Source organism: Scomber japonicus, chromosome 10 (assembly GCF_027409825.1).
Source record: "Scomber japonicus isolate fScoJap1 chromosome 10, fScoJap1.pri, whole genome shotgun sequence".
Classification (NCBI taxonomy): Eukaryota; Metazoa; Chordata; class Actinopteri; order Scombriformes; family Scombridae; genus Scomber; species Scomber japonicus.
This window is the reverse complement of record NC_070587.1, coordinates 33,555,864-33,565,083: the sequence shown is the minus strand read 5'-3', so window position 1 is coordinate 33,565,083 and position 9,220 is coordinate 33,555,864.

The window sequence follows — 9,220 nt, the reverse complement described above, 5'->3', positions numbered from 1 at the left end:
AGAATCAATATGTTATTAAACTGAAGAGGGGAGGACAGGCTGGTGTGTGTGTGTGTGTGTGTGTGTGTGTGTGTGTGTGTGTGTGTGTGTGTGAGCAGTGATGTTCCTCTTATGTAACTGTCCATCCTTTCCTCTGGCTCTCTCCTCTTCACTGTGAGTCACATTCATCACTGTCGTCCTCTAAACCTCAACATGAAACCTAACAGTGATGCTGCTGAAGGTCCTTCCTTCCTTCCATCCTTCCTTCCCTGTTTGTCCTTGCTCCCTCCCTCCTTCCTTCTTCCTCCCTTCCTCCTCTCCTACCTTCCCCCATTCCTTCTTTCCTTCTTTCCTCCCTCCCTCCTACCTTCCTTTCCTTTCCTCCCTTCCTAACAGAGACGCTGATGAAGGTCGTCCTCCCCGTCTGTTGTTACTGTTCCTTCCTTCCTTCCTTCCTTCCTTCCTTCCTTCCTTCCTTCCTTCCTTCCTTCCCCATTCCTCCTTTCTTTCCTTCCTTCTTTCCACCCTCCCTCCTACCTCCCTTTCCTTCTTTCCTTTCCTCCCTTCCTAAGAGTGATGCTGATGAAACATCTGTGGTTAAACTGTTCATATTCACATTCAGTCATCAATAAATATTTGATTAATCTTATGGGAAAAAAACAACTTTAACAATCACTATTTTTTAAGGCTGATTTTTGATATATATAAAAAAACAAAGACATCCATCCATCTATCCATCTATTCTATCCACCCATCCATCCATCCCTCCATCCATCCATCCATCATCTATCCATCCATTTATCCATCTAGCCATCTATTCTATCCACCCATCCATCCATCCATCCATCCATCCATCCATCATCTACCTATCTATCCATCCATCCATTTATCCATCCATCTATCCATTCATCCATCCATCCATCCATCTATCTATCCTTTCATTGATGCATCTATCCATCCATCCATCCATCTATCCATCTTTTTCCGTAACTTAAACCAAACCTTTTCCAGTTCGGTCTCATTCTGAAGGTTTAATTATTCTTGACACATCAGCAGATGAAACATTAGGTTTCCTTCCCTTCCTGTAAAACAGAAATATTCCTTCCTGTGGGGGGGGCTCATCGCTGTCATCAGAACGTGAAAGTGAGAGCGAGACGTTAAAAAGGGCGAAAGGAGGAAGTGGAACAACCAGCTGGATCAAAGGTCAGTAGGAAAACAGGAAGTGGACTGCCAGCCTGTTTCCTGTTCATCGATGACTTCCTGTCTCCCAAAGGTGATAAAACTTAAAACCTGCTGTTATCTCTCCAACAAATGCTTCTACTGTAACTCCACAGTGTGCTGCGGCTCATAAATCATCCGTTTATCTGTGAGGTGTGGAAGAGACTTTACTTTTTAAAATCAGACGGAGAACGAGGTTTAGATATCGGCCTCTAGAGGGCGCTGGTAAAATAGTGAGATGTTTACCTTCAGTACTTTTACTTTCTAGACTTTTACAACAGCATGTGGTTGTCACATGTTGGTCTATAAACACATATTTCGTCCTTTCTGTCTTTTGAGAGAGAACAACGAGCAGGAAACAAGGGTCAGACTCCTCCAAATGTGAAGCTCAGAGGTTAAACTGCTCAATATTGTTTTAGAAGGATAAAAATATGGTTAGGTTAGGGTTATATTTTCAATGAAACTTAACATTTTAAATTAATTTCTAATATTGATCTACATCGTCTAAAGCAGGGGGGGCACTTATTAAACTTTATTTTCTGGAAGGTTTATTGGACTTTAAATAACAATAATTGGGATTTAAAGGAAGCTTGTGTTGATTTTGTTATTTGTAAAAAAAAAAATCACGTTAAAGTCAGAATTTTCATCAGAGGACCAAATACCAAATATTTTCCCTCTGACTTCAAGTCCAACATCACTGAGGATTAAATATAAGGATGTGAGAGATTAAAGGTCAACGTATTAATGCTGTGAAGGAGTAGAGCAAAGATGACAGGAAGTAGATTCAGATGTGTTCTCGTGTTCCTCTCTATATGCATCTGAACTCTGAGCAGAATATTCAGTTTGTGTTTGACGTGAAGGGAGTAGTCTGCACACGTTAAGCTGAAGCAGCAGTTTTCATCACAGCCACTTCCCTTTTCAATAACCGACGTGCAACAATGGAAACTGCACACACACACACACACACACACACACACACACACACACACACACACACACACACACAGGAAAGTCCACAGAAATGCACCAGATTTCCTCACTGACAGAGTTTACTACAGTACATCAGTGTCAGCAGTGCTGACATTCATTCACATTCAAAAAAAATATGAAAATCTGACTATTAACAGGCCGTTTTAGCTCCTGTCTCTTTAAGGCCCTCCTTAGTAACCACCTTAGCAACCAAAGCTTCTACATAAACTAACTATAGTAGCAGGATTTCACTTCTTTTTCTCCTTCTTTACTCCAAACGTTCAATTTCTCTAATCACATCTGTACATGTTGGAGCTGAATCACATCTGAGATATGAGAGTGGAAACACCTTAGCAACCGCCTTAGCAACCGCCTTAGCAACCACCTTAGCAACTGCCTTAGCAAAGTAACCAAGTAATGAATTAAGGTACGAATTAAATAAGTAAGTTACAAACTAAGTAATGAAGTTTCGAACTAAGCAGATAAGTAGCTAACTCTGCTCCGATTGGTCGGCTTCAGGATTTCACTTCTTTTTCTCCTTCTTTACTGCAAATGTTCAACTTCTCAAATCACATCCGTACATGTTGGAGCTGAATCACATCTGAGATATGAGAGTGGAGACGCCTTAGCAAGCGCCTTAGCAAGCGCCTTAGCAAGCGCCTTAGCAACCAGCTTAGCAACCACCTTAGCAACCGCCTTAGCAAAGTAACTAAGTAATGAAATAACAAACTACCAAAGTAAGTTATGAAGTAACAAACTAAGCAGGCAAGTAAAGAATTAAGTAAGTAAATTACGAACTAAGTAATGAAATAACAAACTACCGAACTAAGCAAGGAAGTAACAAATTAAGTAACACCGTCCAGTAACACTTCTTTTTCTCCTTCTTTACTCCAAATGTTCAGCTTCTCTAATCACATCTGTACACGTTGGAGCTGAATCACATCTGAGATAGGAGAGTGGAAACACCTTAGCAACCACCTTAGCAACCACAGCAACAAAATGGACAGCAGTTTTTGGGACATGTGCAAACGAGCTGATGTCACCAGGAAGAGGAAGTAGAGGAAACTCTCGCAAACGAGGCCCTGATTTCTGACTTACAGGCAGCAGTGTTTGGAGCTTTGACCATGTTTAAATATTCAACATTATATAAATAAACAGGATATAAATGAGAGAAAACCACAAAAAAAAGGTCTGATCTGTTTTCCCTTTAAACAGTAACTAATAATAGGTTCCTAACAAAACATTACACTTAACCTGATGTGATGTAACATGGGAAACTTTGTGATTCGGAGTTCTGTTTCACTTCCACTTGTTTAATTAATTTTGATTCCCGTTGCCGTGGAAATGGCATGGATGTGAGTTCGTGTCAGTTACAAACGAGGTCGAACTGACCTGTAGTTTCCTTTCTTGCAGGTTGACAGCGGACGTGCCTGTCAGCAGCAGTCACTGTGGTCTGTTTGTGGTGTGATCAACTGCAACTTTTAGCAAAAGATGTAAGCCACTTCCTCTCCGCTGTACGAGTACTGTGTCTGCAACGCCTGACCAAAGTGGAACTGCTGCACTCCAGTATTATTGTTAGCTGTGCATGAAGTATTGAAGATATTTACAGTGATGCATTAAGTGTTTTAGTACTTTGAGTTGTGCTTTATAAATTAAATGGATTATTATTATTATTGGAAGGAAGGAAAGGAGAGAGGGAGGAAGGAAGGAAGGAAAGAAGGACGGTAATGGGGAGGAAAGAAGGAAGGGAGGAAGGAAGGAAGGAAGGAAGAAGGAAAGGAGGGGCACAATCAAAAGCTTTCTATAATGCACTTTATTTTGAAATCCCATCTCTATTTAAAATAAGAAAAGGAAATGTATTTATCTTCTTTCAATTCTTATTTTATCTATTTGATCATTTAATTGAATCCCACCAGGAAATGTTTGGTCCCAGATCATACATGAGAAGTTATTAAAAAGCTAAAAGTATAGAAACTGACTATTAGTATATTCATATTAAATGAATCTACTGATTTTTGTATCAATCTCTCGCTCATACTTTCGACCTCGCTCGCTCTTTCATTCATTTCCTCTGGCATTTTTCACCTGGCTTTTGTCCAGTTCGGCGTCTCATACAAACCCAGACCCTGAAGCGATGAGGCGCCTCAGAGAGAGAGACACTGGGTCTGAGAAGTTCCTGGATGGTTTACTAGATTCTCCAGAAATGCAGAGTATGCATCAAGAGCTGACTACTCACACTCACATTACCCAAGATGCAACGCTACTACTCACATTCACATTACCCAAGATGCAACGCAACTTCTGAAAAAACCCCAAAATACAAACGTCACAGATCAGCAGGGTATGGTCGCTTCCTGTTTTCAAAATAAAAGCACCAATTCTATCGTTATGGTTTTCTTAACCTTCCTGTCGTCCTCCCGGGTCAAATTGACCCCGTCTGTTTTGACTGTTCCTTCCTCTCTCCTTCCTCCCTTCCTTATTTCTTCCATCCTTCCTTCTTTTCTTTCCTCCCTCCTTTCCTTCCTCCTCCTTTCCTTCCTCCTCCCTCCCTTCCTTCCTTCCTTCCTTCCTTCCTTCCTTCCTCCTCCAGCCCTCCCTCCTTTCCTTCCTCCTTCCATTCCTCCCTCCTTTCCTTCCTCCCTTCCCTCCTTCCTTCCTTCCCTTCTTCCTCCCTCCCTCCCTCCTTTCTTTCTTCCTCCCTTCTTCCTTGACTTGAGGACAACAGGAGGGTTAATAATAAAAGGCAACGGGTGTTTTATTGTGAAAATGACAGGAAGTGCGTTACTTGAGTGGCTCTGAATTCTCAGGAACAAAACTTTAAACAGGTGTTATTTGGACAAATTAGCGTCACATTGTGGATCTAAAGGGCTACTTTACTTTCTTCCTAAAAAGGTTAGAAATGTGGATAAAGTGGTTTATTTACAGAGTTAGAGCTAAAATGAAATCAGCTTCAGCCTGATGATTTCAGCTCGGATAGGAACCAAATGCATTGTGGGTAATCGTGTAGTTTACTACAGTGTAAACGGTCTGCTTACTATGTGGTCGGTTTGATTTTTAATACATCATATAGGTTAATGAGTTTAAAATGATTATGAATCCACAATAGTCTAGAATATATAATCATAACAACATTTCTGAAGCAGCTCTTTGTTAAACAGTTCAGCCACGACTGTTAAAAACAAAACAAAAGAGGAAGTGAGAAGCCAAAGAGGAAATCTCTCAGCAAATGAAACTATTATTAATAATGACAACAGCTGCTAAAACCGGAAGCTCTCGTCTGTGAATAACTTCACTTTACCACGCTCTGTCTCACCAGGCAGGTGAGCGTGCTGCAGTTAAATGTGGAAATGGGACCTCAGGGTTTAACCAGGTGTGACCTCGTTAATAAAACCGACTGCTGCTTCCTGATCAGCTGACCGGTAAACCGTCACATGTCTGCAGAGGGCAAAGCAGCACAGAGGCAACTCAATGTGCTTTATATGGGATTTAAAAGCTAGAATTGGAAGCATAAAAACACCTATTATAATAAAAACATTAAATGAAGTACAAGGTAGACTAACATTAAGCAGGAAGACAGGAAATAGACAGAGTGTGACCTCTGGCTCCGAAAAGGACGGCCTTCAACTTTCAGCACATTTTATTATTATCTTTTATTTTTTATTTTTTATATTCGACTTCCTGTAGAGCCTGAGCCGTTAAGCTTCCTCTCTAACACCGCCCTGATTCTCTGCTAGCAGCTGAAACTGAGTGAGACACTAAATATATCAAACAGCAGATTAAGTCTGTGAGGGTCTGTTGTAAACCGCATACTACTACTCGTACTAACTCTGACGTCATTTGAAGTATGTAGTGTGTTTAACTGTGTAGTATGTGATTTAGAGTATGTGAGAAGTTCCTGGATGGTTTACTAGATTCTCCAGAAATGCAGAGTATGCATCAAGAGCTGACTACTCACACTCACATTACCCAAGATGCAACACAACTTCTGAAAAAATGGTATAGAAGTGTGTAGTATGTAGTATAGAAGTATGTAGTATGTAGTATAGAAGTATGTAGTAAAGAAGTATAGAAGTGTGTAGTATGTAGTATAGAAGTATGTAGTATAGAAGTATAGAAGTGTGTAGTATGTAGTATAGAAGTGTGTAGTATGTAGTATGTAGTATAGAAGTATAGAAGTGTGTAGTATGTAGTATAGAAGTGTGTAGTATGTAGTATGTAGTATAGAAGTGTGTAGTGTGTAGTATAGAAGTGTGTAGTATGTATTATGTAGTATAGAAGTATAGAAGTATGTAGTGTGTAGTATAGAAGTGTGTAGTATGTAGTATAGAAGTATAGAAGTGTGTAGTGTGTAGTATAGAAGTGTGTAGTATGTAGTATAGAAGTATACGGTATAGAAGTATGTAGTATGTAGTATAGAAGTATAAAAGTGTGTAGTATGTAGTATAGAAGTATGTAGTATAGAAGTATGTAGCATGTAGTATAGTGGTGTGTAGTATGTAGTATAGAAGTATTTGGTATAGAAGTATGTAGTATAGAAGTATGTAGTATAGAAGTATAGAAGTGTGTAGTGTGTAGTATAGAAGTGTGTAGTATGTATTATGTAGTATAGAAGTATAGAAGTATGTAGTGTGTAGTATAGAAGTGTGTAGTATGTAGTATAGAAGTATAGAAGTGTGTAGTATGTAGTATAGAAGTATACGATATAGAAGTATGTAGTATGTTGTATAGAAGTATAAAAGTGTGTAGTATGTAGTATAGAAGTATGTAGCATGTAGTATAGAAGTGTGTAGTATGTAGTATAGAAGTATTTGGTATAGAAGTATGTAGTATGTAGTATAGAAGTATGTAGTACGTAGTATAGAAGTATGTAGTATGTAGTATAGAAGTATAGAAGTGTGTAGTGTGTAGTATAGAAGTGTGTAGTATGTAGTATACGGTATAGAAGTATGTAGTATGTAGTATAGAAGTATAAAAGTGTGTAGTATGTAGTATAGAAGTATGTAGTATAGAAGTATGTAGCATGTAGTATAGTGGTGTGTAGTATGTAGTATAGAAGTATTTGGTATAGAAGTATGTAGTATAGAAGTATGTAGTATAGAAGTATTTGGTATAGAAGTATGTAGTATGTAGTATAGAAGTATGTAGTATAGAAGTATAGAAGTGTGTAGTGTGTAGTATAGAAGTGTGTAGTATGTATTATGTAGTATAGAAGTATAGAAGTATGTAGTGTGTAGTATAGAAGTGTGTAGTATGTAGTATAGAAGTATAGAAGTGTGTAGTATGTAGTATAGAAGTATACGATATAGAAGTATGTAGTATGTTGTATAGAAGTATAAAAGTGTGTAGCATTTAGTATAGAAGTATGTAGCATGTAGTATAGAAGTGTGTAGTATGTAGTATAGAAGTATTTGGTATAGAAGTATGTAGTATAGAAGTATGTAGTACGTAGTATAGAAGTATGTAGTATGTAGTATAGAAGTATTTGGTATAGAAGTATGTAGTATGTAGTATAGAAGTATGTAGTATGTAGTACAGAAGTATGTAGTATAGAAGTATGTATTATGTAGTATAGAAGTATGTAGTATCTAGTATAGAAGTATGTAGTATGTAGTATAGAAGTATATAGTATAGAAGTATGTATTATGTAGTATATAGTATAGAAGTATGTAGTATGTAGTATAGAAGTATATAGTATAGAAGTCTGTATTATGTAGTATAGTAGTATGTAGTATAGAAGTATGTAGTATAGAAGTATGTATTATGTAGTATAGAAGTATGTAGTATGTAGTATAGAAGTATGTAGTATGTAGTATAGAAGTATGTAGTATAGAAGTATATAGTATAGAAGTATGTAGTATGTAGTATAGAAGTATATAGTATAGAAGTATGTAGTATGTAGTATAGAAGTATGTAGTATGTAGTATAGAAGTATGTAGTATAGAAGTATATAGTATAGAAGTATGTAGTATGTAGTATAGAAGTATGTAGTATGTAGTACAGAAGTATGTAGTATAGAAGTATATAGTATAGAAGTATGTAGTATGTAGTATAGAAGTATGTAGTATAGAAGTATGTATTATGTAGTATAGAAGTATGTAGTATCTAGTATAGAAGTATGTAGTATGTAGTATAGAAGTATATAGTATAGAAGTATGTATTATGTAGTATATAGTATAGAAGTATGTAGTATGTAGTATAGAAGTATATAGTATAGAAGTCTGTATTATGTAGTATAGTAGTATGTAGTATAGAAGTATGTAGTATAGAAGTATGTATTATGTAGTATAGAAGTATGTAGTATGTAGTATAGAAGTATGTAGTATGTAGTATAGAAGTATGTAGTATAGAAGTATATAGTATAGAAGTATGTAGTATGTAGTATAGAAGTATATAGTATAGAAGTATGTAGTATGTAGTATAGAAGTATGTAGTATGTAGTATAGAAGTATGTAGTATAGAAGTATATAGTATAGAAGTATGTAGTATGTAGTATAGAAGTATGTAGTATGTAGTACAGAAGTATGTAGTATAGAAGTATATAGTATAGAAGTATGTAGTATGTAGTATAGAAGTATGTGGTTTCAAACACAGCGCCAATGAACAGCTGGATCCCTGAGGTCACTTCCTGTCCTGCGTCCGTCCCTCAGAAAGGTCAAAGCTTCGCTAACACTCGTAGTGAACAGAACAACATGTTTCAGCTGATTGGTCATCATCGATCACATGACACACAGCATTTAACGAAGGTCGTTAAGAAGCAGAAAAATATTCAAAACGGTAAAAAAAAATTACAATAAATAAACAATGATGTGCATCCAGACGTGTATCAGCCAATGGGGACCTGCCACGATAGTTATCATTATAGCTATCGTAATATAGTTATAGTTATCGTTATAGTTATCATTATAGTTATCGTTATAGCTATCGTAATATAGTTATAGTTATCGTTATAGTTATCATTATAGCTATCGTTATAACTATCGTAATATAGTTATAGTTATCGTTATATTGTTATCATTATAGTTATCGTAATATAGTTATAGTTACCGTTATAGTT